Source organism: Chanodichthys erythropterus, chromosome 19, assembly GCF_024489055.1.
Source record: "Chanodichthys erythropterus isolate Z2021 chromosome 19, ASM2448905v1, whole genome shotgun sequence".
NCBI classification, from domain to species: domain Eukaryota; kingdom Metazoa; phylum Chordata; class Actinopteri; order Cypriniformes; family Xenocyprididae; genus Chanodichthys; species Chanodichthys erythropterus.
In genome coordinates, this window is record NC_090239.1 from 14496462 (window position 1) to 14518965 (window position 22504).

A 22504-nucleotide genomic window follows, 5' to 3' on the forward strand; every position below is an offset into this window, starting at 1 on the left:
TATTTTAAAGAATGTTGGTAACCAGACAATTGACGGCACCATTGACTCCCATAGTATTTTTTTCCCCCACTATGGAAGTCAATGGTTACCATCAACTGTCTGGTTACCAACATGCTGAACGACATGAGGGTGAATGCTTAATGACAGAAATTAGAACCAACCCTTTAAATAAAACAAAAATAGAAGCTAATGAATTTATCATACATAAAATTTCATATGTATAATGTCATATGTAATAATGCAAAAAAATAAATCAGCAAGCAAAGGAATCTGCAAGCTTTTTTTGCTTTTATGATGGGGCAAAATAATCTGCAGAATTTGACATGATACATAAAACTTCCATCACACGCTCCTCATTCACTCTGAAGTTCTAAAGCCCATATTGCACACACATTACCCTACTGGTTTCTGAGGCCACATACCATGCATTTATGTAAGGACATACATCTTACAATAATAATAATAATAATAATAATAATAATAATTGTTGCATCACACACAATCCACTGTCTTTCTTCAGGCCACACCCTAGTTCTATGTACAAGCTATTGCAAAAATCTCCCCCACATGCACAATCAACTATCACACATCGATAACTTTCATTCAATTTAATGTGGAGGGGGTGGACCACGAGTCAAAGAGATCCGTCACTGGGGAGAGGGACAGCATTTCATAACCATTAAATGATGTGTGCTACAAATCTCTGACTGACCACAGAGACACAGCTCTCCGTACAGTGGAATGAGAGGTGGCTGAACGAACGGCAGAAGTTAGGTGTAGAAAGTTTGAGGAACTTTATACAATTAACTGCCAAGGTGAGCTTATTACATTTTAATTAGAAGAATGTAGGCCTAATCTACTCTTAGCAATCATTGTTTGAATGATTCTTAAGTGTAACAGTTTTCCAATGTTAAAATACTTTCTCCTGTCCTTGCTTAATGTGGATAGACAACTGTAAGAAAATCATTTATAAGTTGATTTGATAATAAAATAATGAAATGTTTGTAAAATAATTTATTATAACTTTTTTCATGTTATGGCAGATAATTGTAATATCTGCAATTTATCGGTTATGTATAATTTTCTGCAAACAAGTAACAAATTAAACTTTAAAAAATAAAATCAGTCATTTTAAATGCTGCAAATGATATTAAAAATATATTTTTTGTATAAATAAATTACAAATATTTATATATAGTAGTTATCATATTTGTATAATATATATATATATATATATATATATTATACAAATATGATAACTACAAGTGAATTTAAGCATCACAACATTATAAAAGTATAATAAAAAATTTATTAATTTGAGAATGGCTAAAATCATCTCAAATTCTGCCCGATAACTGCCGCCAAAGATTAATTTGATCACTTAATGTGACTATACATGCCATTCTTTGTTCAATATGCTCGCAAATCCTTTCATTATAACCAACAGAATATAAGCACAGTGTCAATAAGGGATTCATTGTACACACAGTGTAGACCACTTCATTGATGGCAATGATGGCAGCGATCTTTACTTGCTTTTTGTATACAATATATTTTTTCATGTTGCTAGTGCTAACTACACATTGCAAATTTCTGAATTGACAACCGTATTTAAATCTGCAGCTGAATCCGATTGAGATATCCATAGCAATGTACGGAACAAAACAATCTGATACCATATGTCTAATGATTTGTGCATTATGTCTTGGAGTGTAAATGCAAAATAATAGACCTGGCAATTTTCTGTGTAATAAAATGAACAGCAAAGTAATATGTACACATTAACAGACTGTGCCGTCTTGAGCGGTGTTGAGAGGATTCTAACTAACTTAAACACATCTAGGGATGCACCGATACCGATACCAGTATCGGGCCCGATACCAAGCTCATGTACTTGTACTCGTACTCATAAAAACACTACCGATACCAAAGACGCACAGAGACACCGGTGGCAGCAGCAGCAGAAACAAAGTCAGCCTCAGGAATGTGGAAATACTTTAAAATTAAGGATGACAAGTGACACATTGCGAACTGCATGCAAATCGCACTGAATGACAGACCAGAAGCATGCGTGATCAGTTCTCCTTGCGCATGAATGGTCAAATGCACAAATAGTTGTCAAAATGTCCATGGTGTGGAGTATCTCATGTAAATACAGTCGGTTATGGCTTAAGTGGACGCAAACAGGTGGATGAAAACAGGATAAGGTGTCCCCTGAATGTGTCTGTGAAATTTCAGCTCAAAATACCCCATAGATTTTTTTTATTAATTGCTGCCTATTTTAGGGCATCACCGATTCAGCGCGGCCCCTTTAAATCACGCACTCCCGGACCCCCGCCCCGAGCTCTCGACTATAAAACATTTACAAAGTTCACACAGCTAATATAACCCTCAAATGGATCTTTACAAGATGTTCGTCATGCATACTGCATGCATGGATCGGATCATGCGAATATAGTATTTATTTGGATGTTTACATTTGATTCTGAATGAGTTTGACAGTGGCTAAAGCTAACATTATACACTGTTGGAGAGATTTATAAAGAATGAAGTTGTGTTTTTGCACTATATAGACTGCAAGTGTTTAATAAATAAATAGCGACAACTCTAGTCTCTGTGAATACAGTAATAAACGATGGTAACTTTAACCACATTTAACAGTACATTAGCAACATGCTAACAAAACATTTAGAAAGACAATTCACAAATATCACTAAAAATATCATGATATCATGGATCATGTCAGTTATTATTGCGCCATCTGCCATTTTTCGCTATTGTCCTTGCTTGCTTACCTAGTCTGATGATTCAGCTGTGCACAGATCCAGACGTTAATACTGGCTGCCCTTGTCTAATGCCTTGAACATGGGCTGGCATATGCAAATATTGGGGGTGTACATATTAATGATCCCGACTGTTACATAACAGTCGGTGTTATGTTGAAATTCGGCTGTTCTTCTGAGGTCTTTTAAACAAATGAGATTTACATAAGGAGGAGGAAACAATGGAGTTTGAAACTCACTGTATGTCATTTCCATGTATTGAACTCTTGTTATTCAACTATGCCAAAATAAATTCAATTTTTGATTCTAGGGCACCTTTGATAATTATGCCCTTTGAAGGTTATTGGACATTGTGCTTTAAGTTTGTGACAAGCACATAAAAATTATTACTTTTTTCATTGGAGTAATAAAGAAGCTGTCCTACATTCATTAATAATGTATAGGCATGGGTATCGGCAAGTACCAGAAAAAAAGTATCTGACTGGCCACTGCGTTCATGCGCTCAACAGATACGCATGTCTGTGATTGGTCACAAAGCTCAAAGCTGCTACAACATGTTGTAAATAGAAACCTTTGACACTCTTCTAAGTGTAAGAATGGCATGGATTGTGAAATTATCAAATTAATCTTTGGTGGGACAAAAATACAGTTTGGTGCCGCCAAAATATCTTCAATGAAGGAAAAACCTTGTATTATTAGTACTCACATTTGAAATATGCTTAAAAGGCAAGTTCTCAGACTAAAAGGCCACCAAGGGATCTTTAGGGATCTTAAAAAAAACATTGTTATTTCCTCTCTGTTTAATCTCTCCTTCCATCCTCACAGCTACAAGTTTCAAAACCCCATGGCATGTGTATGTGTTCGCGTGGGTTTGTGGCAGTAACGGTTTATGTGTGGTTTGGGCTCAAGACTTCTGAAGTCAGAGAAGGCTTGAGACACTATTCGCTCAACCACAAACCACACTAGGAACAAGTGAGTCACACTACAGTCACCTCCTCAGGTGGACAAGGGGAAGGAATGAGTGAGATGGAGAGACGGGGACGGACGATGACTACAAAAGAAAAACATCATATTGCATGGTACAAACACGAGAAATAGAGAGCTGTTCGTGTCTATGCTTTGTGGAGTGTTTAAAAAACAAGGACATGCCACATCAAATTAATTACAGATTTAAATCATGCCGAATAGATCCTGACATGGACAAAAAATACCAGAGGTATCCGTCATTATTGTGTTTCACTGTTTCCTTTCATTCACTTGAGTAACACTGAAAGCACCTATAAACTAAACAGCACTTCCTTTCTGGCAAATGTTTGTCATCCTAAACGGGTAGGCCTTATTTTCATTGGAAGGAGGTCACAATGTCGTAACAATATTGTAATATAAAACAAATAATTGTGTCTTTTATTTAGTATTGGAGCCGCACAGCCAATTTCCTATAAGGGTTGAGCAACAAGGATTCTCAAATGAGCCATAAAAGATATTTTGACTTTTTCCCAACACAACTTTGGCTGTTTACCTGCATGTTAAATTGCAATCATCTCTGGAAAACATCATTGTGCAAGATACTTGTACACTAGCTGGGAAGGTGGGCCCAGATGTGCGTAATCAACAAAAGGCATTGATTTATCTGATCAAGTTCCATATGTAACTAATCATTCACTTCTGAAAGAGAGTGAAGTGGAGACATCTGGCTTGTGACTGACTAAAAAGTGCACTTCCTTGGTTTCTGGAAATCCTGATTTTTTTTTTTTAACATTAATACCTAAAAGTCAGGTTCCATGCATGTCACTTGCACTGCAGAACCAGAGCGGAGATGTCATTGTTTTCAAGCATAAATGGGTTTATGAATTTACAGCTGTCTGTGGAGTTTTAATAATAAATATAGACATCAACAATGATGACATTTATTTCCGATCACTAAAATCTGAATGAAAACAGTTACTAACAAATCGGAGTTTGACTCTACTTCCTTCCCCCTGCATGTGGGTCTGAATCACAGCACATTGAATACCATCATGAGCACTAGCACCAGTAGCTAGTCTTTCCTTCCTGAACGTAATTATTCGGGAAGAAAAGACACAGATTTTACTGTAATAATGACACTCACTTAAAGGATAGTTCACCCAAAAATGAAAATTCTAGGGATGTACAGAAATGAAAATTTTGGGCCATAACTGAAAAGTCTGAATGCATTTGGCCGAAAACCGATACCAAAAAAAAAAAAAAAAAAAAAAAAAAAAATCTAAAATAATTATTAATTTCTCAGACAAAATAATTTGCCAGATCTATGGAAACCCTACTTAGAGGTTGTTCCACATTATTAAGCAAGTCACAGTTCTCATGCAATATGGGGAGGAAGAAAGATCTTTCTGAAGAAAAAACAAAAAAATGGTGCAATCAATGTTGTGCAAAAGGCATGAAAACAACTAATATTGTGTGAAACTGAATGGAGATTATCGAATTATCATAAGATTTGTGAGTGATTTAGAGCACAGCAGAACTCGGTCAGATAAAGGCTTATTAAGGAAAGTTCCTATCCAAAAAATTAATTGTATTAAGGGCAGCTATAAAAAAGCCAGTGTTGAGCAGCAAACAGGTATTTGAAGCTGCTGGTGTCTCTGGAGTCTCAAGAAGCTCTCCATGCAGGCTGCCAGTCAAAGATGCATTTTAGCCACCACTAACCAAACCTCACAAAGAGAAACATTTACAGTGGGTGTAGAAATACATTTTCAAACAGTTTTATTGCTGTGGTGTTTTTTTGCAGCATGGGATAGTGCATAGTGCATTGTACTATGCACTATCCTCCTTTTTTTATACCATAGTTGAAAATGGCCAGTTATGAACTCCACATATCTTGCAAATGTCATTTTAATACCCTCCATCTCACTTCCCAATAATCGCACAAATCATCACCCGCCAGCTCCTTGCTGATGTCGCAGTCTTGTTGGAACGTGGTGGCCATTCACCAACCATACAGAAATCTATCCATTTCGACCATCCATTGTAGTACGGCATTAGTCAGTAAATAAAACTATTTAAAAATGAGTCTTCATGTATTTCTACACCCACTGTAAATGTTTCTCTTCGTGAGGTTTGGTTTGGAGTGGCTGAAATGCATCTTTACGCACAACTGGCAGCCTGCATGGACAGCTTCTTGAGACTCCAGAGACACCAGCAGCTTCAAATACCTGTTTGCTGCTCAACACTGGCTTTTTTATAGCTGCCCTTTTAATATAATTAATTTTTTTGACAGGAACTTTCATTAATAAGCCTTTATCTGACCGAGTTCTGCTGTGCTCTAAATCACTCACAAATCTTATGATAATTTGATAATCTCCATTCAGTTTCACACAATATTAGTTGTTTTCATGCCTTTTGCACAACATTGCACCATTTCATGCTTTTCATCTTCAAAAAGATCTTTCTTCCTCCCCATATTGCATGAGAACTGTGATTTGCTTAATAATGTGGAACAACCTCTAAGTAGGGTTTCCATAGATCTGGCAAATTATTTTGTCTGAGATTGATACCAGTTATCTAAAAAGACATGGATAAATAAACAAACAAACAAACAAACATTTTCTTAGAAAAACTAAAATCTTAATGTTTATTGTGCAGAAATCTTACTGATTTGTCTCTTGCATAATAATTTGGAACCCAGTGTTTTATCTGTACACATGGAGCGGAGAGCTCAACACACAGAGCAGAACATTGAGCAGTCATTTTGAATTTGTGCATCCTCTCAAAGTTACAAAACATGCTGCGTGAAAGTGAAACCTGAACATGGAGAGGCAGGGCGGCATATTTTCGGCTTATATTTTCTGCCTTTTTTCTCTTTCAGCCAAAAACCAAAAATGCCATTTTAGTCAGCCGAAATTTTTGTGCATCCCTAGAAAATTGTGTCATAATTTACTCATCCTCAAGTTGCTACAAACCTGTATGAATTTCTTTCTTCTGCTGAACACAAAAGATGATATTTTGAAGAATATGGGTAACCAAACAGTTGATGGACCCCACTGACTTCCATAGTATGGAAAAAAGGTATGGAAGTCAATGGGTCCCATCAACGGTTTGGTTACCGACATTCTTCAAAATACCTTCATTTGTGTTCAGCAGAAGAAAGAAATTCATACAGGTTTGTAGCAACATGAGGGTACGGAAGAGGATTAGGGCCAAGCAATAATAAAAAAATAAAACCATCTCACGATTAAAGTTGTTAAATTTCGAGAAAAAAGTCAAAATAAAATGTTGAGAATAAAGTAATTAAATTACAAGAAAAAAGTTGTTAAATTACGAGAACAAATTCGTTAAATTATGAGAAAAATGTCGTTAAATTGAGAAAAAAATTGAGATAAAATGTTGAGAATAAAGTCATTAAATTATGAGAAAAAAAGTCGTTAAATTACGAATTTGTACTCATAATTTAATGACTTTTTTCTCGTAATTTAATGACTTTATTCTCATAATTGAGTTTCTCAAAATTTTATCTCGACTTTTTTCTCGAAATTTAATGACATTTTTCTCACAATTTAACGAATATGTTCTCGTAATTTAACGACTTTTTTCTCGTAATTTAATGACTTTATTCTCAACATTTTATTTCAACTTTTTTCTCGAAATTTAACAACTTTAATCTCGAGATGGTTTTATTTTTTATTATTGCTAGGCCCTAATCCTCTTCCATATGAGGGTGAGTAAATGATGACACAATTTTCATTTTTGGGTGAACTATCCCTTTAAGTATTTTTCCCTTTGTAGATTTGCCATAATATCACACACACAGAATGACATTTGTCAGCCACAAATGCACTCTAAGAGATGCTAAGAATGAAAACTCTCTGAATATTCCCTCAAAGACCGCAGCCATGAGAAATGCGATGAACTTTATTATATAATATATAGTAGACTATATTTGTCTGACCAGAGGCATGCAAATAAAAGTGAATTGGAAAGACACCATCCCCACTGTGATGGCAGCATCGTGCTGTGGGGATACTTCTCTGCATCAGGCCCCGGAGTACTTGAGTTTGATGGGTGAAATAAATGCAGCAAAAACACAGGGAAATCCTGGAGGAAAACCTGATGGGGTCTGCAAGACACCTGTGACTTGGAAGAAGTCAGGGCCAATAAAGCTAATGCTACACAGGGATGGCTTAAAAACAACAATGTTAATATCCTGCAGTGGTCAAATCCACAGTCCAGATCTCAAGCCAACTAACAATTTTTGAGTGGGCTTGAAAAAACCTGTCCACTCATGATCTCAATGCAACCTGACAGAGCCGGAGTAGTTTTACAAAGAACAATTGGGGAAAAATTACAATTGCCAGATGTGTATAAATTTAAAGCTGGTGTTCAAGCAGACTCAGGTGTGGTTCAAACCAAACAAACTAGATTCTAACGTCAAAAATGGACTGAGATCTGCCCCCATATCTCCTGCGAAAGCTCCTTAAAATCAATGACCTCATTAGCATCCTGTGACAATAAAAGAATTTCTTAAAGCTTCCAACATGCTGCTGCAAGATGTAATACAGCAGCAAATGAAACATTCACTAGTCCATTACCACAGCCACTCTGCCCTAAGTCCAATACCACCACATTCATAATTCACACTTTTATGCATTTTTCTTGTACAAGGTGTTGACTTTATTTTTTATTTTTTAAGTACTAAGGTAAGCTTCTGCTGCACAGACCTTTTTAGTGTAAACTGCAGTCTTGACACTCAAAGTACTCTTAACTATCTCACTATCTCAACTACCAGCCATGATTGAGGAGGTGCTTCTCTTTACTGATAATGAGAATGATGATGACACAGAAAAACTATTCAGTGTAAATGTGCTACCAGTTTGAGTAAGAACAGACATGATTAATTCAAAAGAGTCTGCCTTAAAATACAGTGAATCCTTTCTTAAGTAGAAATGCAGCAGAAAAAAAGACCAGAAACGAGACCCTTTTGACAAAGAGTACAAATACAGACACTGGCACTACATTCTAAACAGCATACATGATGTCTTCACTGGTGCAAGTGTGACTTAAGGGGACAGTTCAGTCAAAAATGAAAATTCTGTCATTATTTATGTCATCCCAAATCTGTATGCTTGTCTTATGTGGAAGATGAAATGATCTAGAAGTTTAAAAGTTGGAGGTCAGTAAGATTAAGAGTTTTTGAAAGAAGTCTTGTATGCTCACAAGGGATAGATTTATTTGATCAAAAAAGTAAAACTGAAAAATTATTACCATTTAAAATAACGTTTTCTATGTTAATGTATTTTAAAATGTAATTTATTACTTGTGATAGCAAAGCTGAATCAGCAGCCATTACTCCAGTCTTCAGTGTCACATGATGCTTAAAGGGTTGGTTCACCCAAAAATGAAAATTCTGTCATTTATTACTCAACCTCATGCCGTTCCACACCCGTAAGACCTTCGTTAATCTTCTGAACACAAATTAAGATATTTTAGTTGAAATCCAATGGCTCCGTGAGGCCTGCATAGGGAGCAATGACACTTCCTCTCAAGATCCATTAATGTACTAAAAACACCTAAATCAGTTCATGTGAGTACAGTGGTTCAATATTGATATTATAAAGCGATTAGGATTTTTTTGGAGCGCCAAAAAAAAACAAAATAATGACTTATTTAGTGATGGCCGATTTCAAAACACTGCTTCGGGAAGCTTCGGAGTGTTATGAATCAGTGTGTCGAATCTGCTGATCAGAGCACCAAAGTCACGTGATTTCAGCCTTTGGCAGTTTGACACGCGATCTGAATCATGATTCCATTCTTCCTGAAGAAGTGTTTTGAAATCGGCCATCACTATATAAGTCGTTATTTAGTTTTTTTTGGCGCTCCAAAAGTATTCTCGTCGCTTTATAATATTAATATTGAACCACTGTACTCACATGAACCAATTTAAATATGTTTTTAGTACCTTTATAGAGAGGGGAAGTGTCATTTCTCCCTATGGAGGCCTCACGGAGCCATCGGATTTCAACTAAAATATCTTAATTTGTGTTCCGAAGATTAACGAAGGTCTTACGGGTGTGGAACGGCATGAGGGTAAGTAATAAATGACAGAATTTTCATTTTTGGGTGAACCAACCCTTTAAGTTATCATTCTCATATGATGATTTACTGCTCAGGAAACATTTCTTATTATTATAATCAATGCTGAAAATAGTTGTGCTGCTTAAGTGGCCGTTCACATATCACGTCTAAGAACGTGTGGAAAGCGCGGCCGCACCGATTTCTCCTTCTTTCCAAAGGCTTGCGCTCCAGTAGCATCTGTCGTTGCTATGCAAACATGAACTGCACTCTCCACGACGATGAGAGAGATTCAGCAAAGGATAAATTGATTTCTGGCCCTTGCATTAGTTTTACTACTAGATATATTTATAGAGATGAGAAATAAAAACCACCCTGGTACAGCTATGATCAGCTGTTCTGCTGAGCTTTCAATGTTTTGCTACAGAAAGGCCAAAGCTCATCAAATGCCATCTCACGACCAATTTTACGAGTTGGCTTATTCGTATGAATTCGTACGAGTGAGGTATGATTTGTCTTAACCCCAGTGACGTGTAGGTTTAGGGGTGGGGATTGGGGTAGGTAATTTTGTCAACTCGTAAAATACGTACGATTTAGCAAAAAACATATGAATTCGTACAAGTGAGGTTGTATGAATTCGTACGAATTAGCCACCTCGTAAAATACGTACAAACTGCCGTGAGATCGGGTTGGCTGATCGGTTGGTTCTTGTCACATGACCTGCGGTGCACTTGTGGCATTCTGAAAAGTTGAGATGTTTTCAACACACTGCACCTTTAAAATGCACCGCATGCACGTCGTGACCATGTCGCGACCGCATCGCTTCCATTATGAGCACGCTTGCTGCGCACCTACATTTGAGGGTGCGTTCACACTTGTAGTTCGGTTCGTTTGGTTCATTTGGTCCGGACCAAAGCAGAAAAAAAAACATTTAGTCCTGGTCTGATTAGCGTTCAGATTGGCAATTTTATCACCGAACCAAAAGATACCGAACCTTAAGGCATTGGGATACATTCACAACGCGATTGGTCGGATTTTATGACGTATTGCCTATTTTGAGACGGAAGTTACCGAACATCCAAAACAATGCTGTGTGCTGAGATAAATGCGCTCGTTGTGTGGTGATGGTGTGTTGGTATTTTGGCCAGCTGGAAACTCGTGAAGAGCTTATAAAATGTGTAAAGTAGTCAAAACAGCGGTGGGAATCCATCCGTCATACACACAAATGATCTGCTGCGTGGAGACGCGCGTCTGATGCCTGTCATGGGCAGACTCGCATCTATGACGAGAAAAAACAATATGCGTGAGGATTCTGTCCATTTTAGGGTCTCGTCTTCCTGTTTTTGGTTCGGTTACATGTCTTTGGTCCATGTTGCGTTCATATATCATTCGAACCGCACCAGAGTTCGTTTGGAAGTGGACCGAGACCCATCTTTTCAGCGGTCTCGGTCCGCTTATTTGGTACACACCAGGGTTCGGATGGCAGCGTTCACATATGTTCAAATGAACCGCACTAACCGAGCAATCGCACCAGGGTTCGTTTTAATCGAACCAAACATGACAAGTGTGAACGCACCCTGAAATAACGAATTTGAGAGCGCAAAAGACGTGATATGTGAACAGCCCCTAAAGGGATAGTTCACCCAAAAATGAAAATTTTGTCGTCACTTACCCTCAAGTTGTTCCAAACCTGAGTTAGTTTCTTCTAATGAACACAAAAGAAGATATTTTGAAGAATATCGGTAATCAAACAGTTGATGAACCCCAATGACTTCCATAATAGGAAAAATAAATACTATGGAAGTCAATGGGGTCCATCAACTGTCTGGCTACCAACATTCTTAAAATATATTCTTTTGTGTTTAACGGAAAAAAGAAACTCACACAGGTTTGGAACAACTTGAGGGTGAGTAAATGATGACAGAATTTTCATTTTTGGGTGAACTATCCCTTTAATGTTTGAGGAAGCTATTATACTTTTTTTGAGGATTCTATAAAGAATAGTAAGTTCAAAAGCATTTGAAATCCTTTGTAACAATGTAAACTTCTTTACTGTCACTTTTGATCAATTTAATGCATCCTTACTAAATAAAACTTTTTCTTTTTTTTTAACTTTTGAAGAGAAGTGAACGTGCTTAGAATGTCAGCTATCTATCTACCTTTGCATCTATAAAAGCAGCAAACTGAGTGAATTTAGCTTGTTCAGGTGTGGAAAAAGGGGTGAAGTTTGTGCATGTATCTAAAACTAAAAAAAAAAAAAGTATTGTGAGAATATTTGTATGCACTTCATAGCCTGTAAAATAAACAGGAAAGTATGAGGTTTCTCCACACATTGCCATATGACCTCTTTGAAATCTGCATATGTCAGATAATGGTGGAAATTCTGAATCTCGAGATCACAGCAAACCTGGTCCCCTTGAAAAAAGAAAAAAAAAGAAAAAAAGGTGAACTGCTCATAAAATATGCACAACTCCATGTTCAGCTGTTTACTTTGGCCACACGTCGCACCTTGCTGTGAAGCTCTGCGCTGTTACAACAAAGACATTTGTTCTGCATCTGCTCAGAACAATCTGAGTAATTACAGTGCAGTTTCCTCCACAGTTTTGATCCCTAATTGTGGAAAGCCATGTATTTCTGACCACACACATCTTCCTCGAGCACCGTGCAGATAGGTGAACGGTCTCCTGCGAGTAATCACTACAAAGTCACCGACCAAGAAGTTGAAGGAAAGTTTAAGATAGCAATCTTTTTCTGGCTAGGTTTGTATGCATAGGATAAATGTTGTGTGTGTGTGTGTTTGTGTGTGTGTGTGTGTGTGTGTGTGTATGTGTGTGTGTATGTGTGTGTCTGCGCACATGCAGTGATGCTGACATGATTCTGATTGACCGGAAATGTTAAATAAGCATCTTTGCTATGAAAAGGGTCTCCCTCCCCCTCTCTCTCACCACATGTGAAACCACACAACGTCATGACAACTGCCAAAATAAACCTCAGCATCCTCCAAATGGAGAGAGCGTGTGTGTGCGTCCCTGCCGTGCAACACGTCCATGCAGCGGTGTATTTAATAACCTTTTGCAAATCTCTGAAAGAATGTGTTCAGTGACACCGCAGAAATGAATTTCGACTGCCAACAGCTACACCATAACCAACAGAAGATTCTCAGCGATCCCCTACATTTCTCTCAAGAAGTTTTAAGTTTAAAGTCAAATATTTTGATGAGGAAAAAATGTTACTTGAGCCGAAAAGGCTTTTCTCAACTCCTGTATTTAAGTTAACCCTTTCTAAACATTTTAAAGGCACTATGCCTATATTTTCCAGTAACATATTGGGTTATGTTATTATCATTTTTCATCTTTAACTCTGTAGCTGTATACTAAAGTATGACTCGAAAGCTCTAAAAGGAACAGTTCACCCCAAAATGAAACTTCTGTCCAAATTCATATGACTTTCTTTCTATCTTGGAACACAAAAGTCAGATCACTGATCACCGCTCATGCGTCAGCATCACACATGTACAGCGTCAGCCAATACGGAGACAGTGATCGGACGTAAACAAGGAAGCCTGCACCGCGTTCACTACATCAACTGTGTATGACAACAGTTCAAATTGTTAAATAAAGTTGTTATGTTTGTTTTGGCACACAAAAAGTATTCTCATCACTTTGTAACATTAAGGTTGAACCATGTAGTCACATTGACCATTTTATAGGGGTGTGACGAGACGGGTATCTCACAAGACGAGATTTTTACACACTATTTTTAAGAAATCCTCAATGACGAAATACATGACTAGAAAAAATAATCTGCAGGTGTATTTGAAATGTTTTAACTAATCATCTTGTAATGAATGTCATTTCAGTTCTACTTTCTGAGTATGAATAATCACATGCAGTAAAAGACAACAATATTCAAGCACTGTAAAACATTTTGCCACAAACTCAACTGACTGACTTCTCTTCTGTATGATTTCAGTCTCTTCAGACCTTACTGTACATGATTTATGAGCTTCTACAACTTTTGACCTCCTAACTGAACTCCTTTCCACAAACTGATCCTAAAAAACAGTATAAATAAAAATGGTAGCACTTTACAATAAGGTCTCATTATTAACATTAATGTATTAACCAACATCAACTAACAATGAGCAATATATGTGCTACAGTATTTATTAATCTTTGTTTATGTTACTTAATAAAAATAGTGATTCATTGTTAGTTCATGATAGTTCACAGTGCATTAACTAATGTTAACCAATGAAACCTTATTGTTTGTGCTTAAAGGAACACTCCACTTTTTTTGAAAATAGGCTCATTTTCCAACTCCCCTAGAGTTAAACAGTTGAGTTTTACCGTTTTCAAATCCATTCAGCCGATCTCCGGCTCTGGCAGTACCACTTTTAGCATAGCTTAGCATAGTTCATTGAATCTGATTAGACCGTTAGCATCGCACTTAAAAATGACCAAAGAGTTTTGATATTTTTCCTATTTAAAACTTGAATCTTCTGTAGTTAAATTGTGTACTAAGACCGACGGAAAATAAAAAGTTGTGATTTTCTAGGCTGATATGGCTAGGAACTATACTCTCATTCAGGCGTAATAATCAAGGAACTTTGCTGCCGTTCCATGGCTGCAGCAGTGCAATGATATTACGCAGCGCCCGTGAGCCCCTGCTTGCACAGGGAACGTGCCTTGCAACCATGGAGACGTTTGTGAGAGACGCTGTGTAATATCATTGCGCCTGCTACAGCCATGATACGGCAGCAAAGTTCCTTGATTATTACGCCTGAATGAGAGTATAGTTCCTATACTCCCAACTTTTCATTTTTCACCGGTCTTAGTACACGATGTAACTACAGAAGAGTCAAGTTTTAAATAGGAAAAATATCAAAACTCTTTGGTCATTTTTAAGCGCGATGCTAACGGTCTGATCAGATTCAATGAACTATGCTAAGCTATGCTAAAAGTGGTACCGCCAGAACCGGAGATCGGCTGAATGGATTCGAAAACGGTAAAACTCAACTGTTTAACTCTAGGGGAGTTGGAAAATTAGCCTATTTTCAAAAAAAGTGGAGTGTTCCTTTAATAAGATTAAGAGAAAACTGTTATTCATTTTTTATGGGAACACTTTACAATAAGTGCAACCATCGCACTCTCTCAATATTTAAAGTGCAAATAAGACCAAATTTTTCTTTGATACAGAGCTGAGAGATGCTTACAACTACACAGCCCAGCCTAAGATAGCTTTCATATTGACAGATATCTGTATTCATCAGCAACCGTTATCCAACTGAATTAAATGTTATTTTAATTTAAAAACAAAGCAAAAAGACAGTGGAGGCGTAACGTAAACGTAGCAGTGCCATATTCTTCCCTAATCATCCTAACATCCTAACATGGCAACATCACGAGACTACTTTTCGCCTCGACGAGAAATCTCGTCACATATTAGTCTAGCGAGATCTCGTGACACGAGATCTCGTCACACGCCAACTATTTTAACAATGTCTTTACTACCTTTCTGGACTCCAAAAGGTGCAATAACATTGCTGCCTATGTGTGGTTCAGAAACCCTCAGATTTCATCAAAAATATCTTAATTTGTGTTCCGAAGATGAACGGTCTTACAGTTTTGGGATGACATGAGGGTGAGTAATTAATGACAGAAATTTAACCTTTGAGTGAACTAACTCTTTAAGTCTGGTCTGTAAAACCAGGCATATAATCCATGTCGGTTTATCGCGCTCTGACAACGGCAGTGATGTCTAGCACTCATTGAAGTATAAGCCCGAGACATCACTGCCGTTGTCAGATCGCGATCAAACCTCACTAACCGAGTGCTGAACACAGTTGGACATAGTGGTGTATTAGAGATAAAAAAAATGATATAAATACTGTTTGGTTTCTCACACAAACCGATCGTTTTGTGTCTTAGCACATCAATGTGTTGTCGCGAGCCACAGGGTTTAATTTGGATTTGTCTATGCACGTTTTTTGACTCTTATAAATTGTGTTACCATTGACACGCATTATATGGCTGACAGACGGCGACAGTTGGAGTTAAAAATCATAATTTGTGTTCTACTGAAGAAACAAAGTCACCTACATCTTGGATGCCCTGGAGGTAAGCAGATAAACATCAAATTTTTATTTTTGGGTGAACTATCCCTTTAGGCATACAACTTTTTGTGATGAACACAGTGAAATTTACCTGCCGTCAATCACATTATGTGTCTTTTGAAAACATGCCTTTAGGCACTTTCTTTGAATGTCTGTAACAAATCTCTAATTTAGTAAGTCAGCAAATACAAATAGATAAGCCTCTTTGTGCAAGTTAAACTCATCATGTCCTGGCAAACAGTTCAGTACTCTAAATACTACACAAAAACACACACATCAAATGTTTTTCAGCCATGTAAGGTTAGCTTTAAGCTAATATAATCATTTGAAAATGGACTTGCTTGTTACATATGATTTCCAAACATCTGATGGAATCTTACTGTAAAGCTTCTGCAGTTTCAATTCATCAACAGTGCCAATTCTCAACACCAAAAACTGCTACTGTTTATGAATGTAACAAATTGCTCAAGACATTTTTCCTGACACTGCTTTTAATTTAGCAAACCTTGCCATTATAAATGAGAGGATATTCCACTGTTATACCTGTGGCAAATTTCCAATCTTGTGTCTAGAATGATTTGTAGCTTAACCAAGAAAATATTATTCTAACATTTGGAAGCCAACAGCAGAGACTTACTAATTTGAAATGCCACTTGCATGTATACGTAAACAACCAACCACAAACTGGTAAATTTACTTAAGATTGTCCAAATCTGATGTTTCCAGATTAACAAGACCTGTCTTACACTGAAAGCAGAACAAATTTATGCAACATTAATAGGTTACAAATTTCACACTCTCTGCTATGACGCTATTTATCAACACAGTCCACTGCAATATAGGCTTTTCTGAAGCAACATAATATGCCCATTGAGCAAAATCCACACTTAATGTTAAAAGAAAAAAAAAAAGACATCTTTCTGAGTCAATGCAGGTTACATACACTGACAAGCACAAGCAGCGCTTTCTTACATACTGTCAGCGTAAAAGTTGATTTTGTGATGGTGTTGCTTCACATATGCTTGAACATGCAGTGTGAAACAGGCCTTATCTTCACATTCATTTCGGGACAAGCAATGTATATAAACACAATATGACTAAACAGGACTTATAACAGGCTGGCCTTTGATATTTACAAACTGTTAGCTGAGATCAGACACTTACACAAGATAATAAATGTCCCAAAGTCTCATAATGCATTAGGTAAGTAACAACAGACCCAAAGCAAAAACTTCTACCTTCTAAACTATGCAAAAAGTGAGTGTAACACATAATGCACATTCACAAGAACATGCAGTCAGTTTTTACATCTTCAGCACACAAATGTTGCTATTATACTCCATCCACAACCAGGTTTATAGAAAGCATGTTATTGTAAGAAATGTCTAACATTTTCCAATCCCTGCTATTACAATTTCTACTCCTTCCAAACCATTATTACTAACATACTTATGAGGAAAAGGTTATTATAGCAATACAGGTAAATGTCAACACTGATAGCACCTGTTGACAACCATGAATGTGAGAACTATCCCAAAGTGTGAGCAGAAATTAACATTGTGGTTAATTTTAGTCCCACATACACACTTGAAAGTAAAATAATGTATATAATGTTATGAGACGAGATTAATTATCTACGAAGAAAACATATCGTAATGCAGTTAAATAGATACACAATGTCTCTGCAATCACAAGGTAGGCTGCCATGCAATTACATTGAATTTATATATGGATGTATTGAAACCATTACTATTATATTAATACAATATGACACTTTTAAACCGGTATGACATGAGAACTGTATTCACTGTGCACAAAAATATGACTCCCTCCGTGTGAATATGAACTTTGCAATGTTTTTCAGCAACGTTTATGTGCTAAACATTTGTTTCTATGTAGTTTGATGCTCAGTGTTGTGTTTTATTCTGCATAAACACATCTTTGAAGGCCCTGGCCTGTGATCGCACTGTGCTTCCTATTGGCTGAAAATAAACTCGTAACACGACTGCACAGTGAGCCCATTGGGCTCCTCTTTTCTGCACGAAATAACGGAAATAACGGAACATCTTGTGCCTCACCTTCCAGAAATGTCCTCCGGCTCGGTCAGAGGACTCTTGGTTAATTTGGAGCATGCGCCACATTAATTAGGTGAGTAGATCGACACATCTTCATAACTGTTTCTCCACAGCCATTTTTGGGCGAGACCTCGAATCCGAAACGGTGACTGTTACTAAGTGGAACTGAGGGATATTTATGTTAAACACAATATTATGTATCCGATTTTATACTTTTTAATCAAGAATCACATGTTTTTGTTGTAAAGCGTAATTTGTAAGCAAAACACCTTTTATATTTTCTCACCATCCATGACAGATTTCCACATCCACCCCTTTTAAGAAAAAATGGTACAGCTCATGCAACACCGGTTTGCTCCTGTGAATGCAGCCAATCAGAGACGGCGAAAATGTCCCTCGCCAATCAGAGCACCGCCTACTCTATGACCAGCGTACAGTTGGCGATTTCTTTTCTTTTTTATCAGATTCAAGGAACTGCGGGAAATCTGAGGCAGGCGACGAGGCTAGTTGAAAAGGGATTATGCTGTAATCTTCTTCATGCATGTAAAAGGGAAGTGTACCCCAACAATACTAATTCAGTAAGACTAGTGCAGTAGGTTTTGATGGCGTTGCTTACTTATTTAACTACGCTATAATTAAACTAGAAAGTGGATAAAGGAGGTTCAAGCTCATGAGAGTGAAAGTGAAGATAGGCACAGAAAAAGCCTAACGTTACAGGTAAACAAACGACGACTGACATATTTATCAGATTCTCTCATCAACTCTCTTCTCACTGTGGTGTGTGTGTGTGTGTGTGTGTCTGTGGTAAACTGTATCTATTGCTCTTTTTTTTCTTTGTTTGCAGACTTCAGTGTTGCTGCAGAATATGTAAAGGGACATGCTACTCAGAAATGCCATCTGTTGCCATTCCATTTAATGTAACATAAAGCGGTTTGGCAGAATGTCACGAATGGGGTCTTTATAGCAATTTAAAGGAACATTTAAATTACATTCCTATATTAACATGAATTCAGTATTTGTTAGTATTTTGTTTGTCTCCCTTTTGCTTTAATAATCAGTGTTGGGGGTGACACATTGAGATATGTACTCAGATTACTTTTTAAAGTAACTAGTACAGTAATACATTACTTTTAAATTTACAAAAAAATATCTGAGGTACTTTTTCAAATGTGCAAATACTTTGTTTTCCAATTTACTTAGACACCTCTCCTGTCCCCATGTTGAGAGAAATCAGGGAGTGAGGCGTTGTGTAAACATGATGGTTATTGTAGTTCTAGACTTAAAGGTGGCCTAGAATTAAAAATTTAATTTACCTTGGCATAGTTAAATAACGAGTTCAGTACATGGAAATGACATACAGTGAGTCTCAAACACCGTTGTTTCCTCCTTCTTATATAAATCTCATTTGTTTAAAAGACCTCCGAAGAACAGGCGAATCTCAACATAACACTGACTTTTACATAACAGTCGGGATCATTAATATGTACACCCCCAATATTTGCATATGCCAGCTCATGTTCAAGCATTACACAAGGGCAGGATGTCTGGATCAGTGCACAGCTGAATCATCAGACTAGGTAAGCAAGCAAGGACATAGCGAAAAATGGCAGATGGAGCAATAATAACTGACATGATCCATGATTACATGATATTTTTAGTAATATTTGTAAATTGTCTTTCTAAATGTTTTGTTAGCATGTTGTTAATGTACTGTTAAATGTGGTTAAAGTTACCATCGTTTCTTACTGTATTCACGGAGACAAGACTGTCGTTATTTTCATTTTTTAAACATTTGCAGTCTGTATAATTCATAAACACAACTTCATTCTTTATAAATCTCTCCAACAGTGTGTAATGTTAGCTTTAGCCACGGAGCATACTATCAAACTCATTCAGAATCAAATGTAAACATCCAAATAAATACCATACTTACGCGATTAGACATGCTACATGACTTTGTAAAGATCCATTTTGAGGGTTATATTAGCTGTGTGAACTTTGTTTATGCTGTTTAAGGCAAGCGCGAGCCCCGGGGGCGGGGAGCACGAGAATTTAAAGGGGCCGCAGCCTGAATCGGCACATATTTAATGATGCCCCAAAATAGGCAGTTAAAAAATTAATTTAAAAAAATCTATGGGGTATTTTGAGCTGAAACTTCACAGACACATTCAGGGGACACCTTAGACTTTTATTACATCTTTTAAAAAGATGTTCTACGGCACCTTTAAAGGGATAGTTCACCCAAATTCTGTCATCATTTACTCACCCTCAGTTTGTTCCAAACATGTATACATTTTTTTTTGTTATGTTGAACAAAAAGGAAGATATTTTAAAGAATGTGGGAAACTGTACAGTTCTGTAATGCTGTACAGTATTTTTATTCCTACTATGGAAGTCAATGGTGCCCCAAAGAGGCCTGGTTACAAACTTTCTTCAAAATATCTTTCTTTGTGTTTATCAGAACAAAGACATTTTTACAGGTTTGAAACAACTTGAGGGTGAGTAAATGATGACAGAATTTTCATTTTTGGGTGAACTATCCCTTTAATGTGAGTATGCATTTGTGCACTGGCACAGAACGGATTCAGTATTCCTCAAAATGAATAAACAGTAAAATGCAAATACAGAATCTTACGCAAAACTGCAATAATTAAATATGATTCCATATGGCATAATAATATGCATATTGCAAAAAATGTTTTATTTTATTCAGACCTATGACCAGCCTCATCTCCATATTGGCATGATGAATCTGATCTTCAAGCAAAAGGAACTGGATGAAATATTTGATTTCTAATTTGTGATGCAGCTTGAATCATAAACACACCGTGTTCGTTCGTTGGCCAGAGGAGACTGAGACTGGTTTCTCCCAAAGCTTTTTTTTCTCCATTCTGTCACCTGATGGAGTTCCTTGCCACTGTCGTCTCTGGCTTGATTAGTTGGGGACACTTAATATTCAACAATATTATTGATTTGACTGCACTGACACAATTGGATGAGAACTTGAACTGAACTGGACGTTGACATCACTGTTTTCTGCAGAACTGCTTTATAGATGAATTGAACTAATTTAATAATTGATGATCTTTACAACAGAACCGAATCAACACTGAACTGACTGCAGATGAACAATGACACTGTTTTCTTTTAGAGCTGCTGTACAGCCAAAATGAACTGTTTGCATAATTGAATCATGTTCCTGTTATCACTGTAAAGCTGCTTTGAAACAATCTGTATTGTATAAAGTGCTATATAAATAAAGGTGATTTGACTATAATCTCAGATTATGTAGCAATGTCTTTGCTGCTGACCTTTGATTATCTATTTCAACCATACTAATTAGCAAAAATGACTTTAGTTATAACATCACATTTGTTTCATTTTTTTGTTTTTATTCCTGAAGAATGTTGAACTTTCTTCTCCTGCGTCCTATTCTTCTGCAGTCCAGAATGGCAGCGCAGCTAAAATTTTTGTTTGAGCTGCGCACTCTACTGTTCAGACGTAATTTTTCATTTCCTTCAGCCTGAGGCTTATTCATTTCACTTTTGGTGTAAAAGGGCGTTTACCTTTGCCAAAAATAGAACTTTTTTTTGTCATTAAAATCAGACAAGCAATCCCAGCCCAGAAGAGAAAAAGTAACACAAAAATAATATAACGCATTAAATGCATTAATGCAAGTAACAACTTTCCCCAACACTGTTTAAAAGGGTTAGCTCATCCCAAAATGAAAATTGTTTGTCATTAATTACTCACCCTTTCAAGACTTTTGTTAATCTTTGGAACACAAATTAAGATATTTTTAATGAAAACCAAGATTTCTGTCTCTTCATAAACTGCCTTTGCAACTAGAACTTTGATGCTTCAAAAAGAGATTGTAAAACTAATCCATATGAATTGAGTTTAGTCCAAATTTTCTGAAGAGATTCGATTGCTTTTTATGATGAACAGATTTAATTTAGGCTTTCACTTACATATAAACCTTGATCAGCGAACATAAACAGAAGTTCAACCGATCTTGAAAGACGCACGAGAACAAACCTCTTGCGGAAGCTCAAATGTGCTGTGTAAAACACACGAGAATGAATCTCATTAGTTACTCAGCACGTTTGAGCTTCCAGAAGAGGTTTGTTCTTGTGCGTCATTCATTTAGAACTCCAGCCATCATTTAGTTTGTCATAGTTATGAATTAATGTTTTTGCCATTATGTGAGAATGTGCATATTTGCATAATATTTAAATGGAGCTTTCCACTTATTTCAAAAAGTAATTGTAACAAGGTTAGTAGATGTGGGAAGAAGGAGGCGGGAACCGGCGAACATTCAACAAAACTTTAATATAAAATAAACAAACAAAACGAAAGTAATGCCGGCAGACCCTCGCGGACGTCTGCCGGCCACACAAACATAATAAAACATAAAATAAAGTCCAGGCCTGGTCCTCTCTCGTCCTTCACTGATGTCGCTCCTCCTTTTATGCCTCCGGAGCTCC

The 22504-nt window shown here is 36.9% G+C and overlaps 1 protein-coding gene across 2 annotated transcripts in view; it reads right to left on the reverse strand.

Annotated features, from left to right (window-relative positions):
• Window positions 1-18139, reverse strand: part of znf438 (zinc finger protein 438) — a 70716-nt gene extending 52577 nt beyond the window's left edge. Inside the window, exon 1 of one of the 2 annotated variants that reach the window (XM_067369528.1) lies at window positions 18021-18139. The gene's annotated coding sequence lies outside the window, so the exon portion shown is untranslated. The remainder of the gene's footprint in view (window positions 1-18020) is intronic. The other variant, XM_067369530.1, reaches the window with a different exon arrangement.
• Window positions 18140-22504: the final 4365 nt, after the last annotated feature.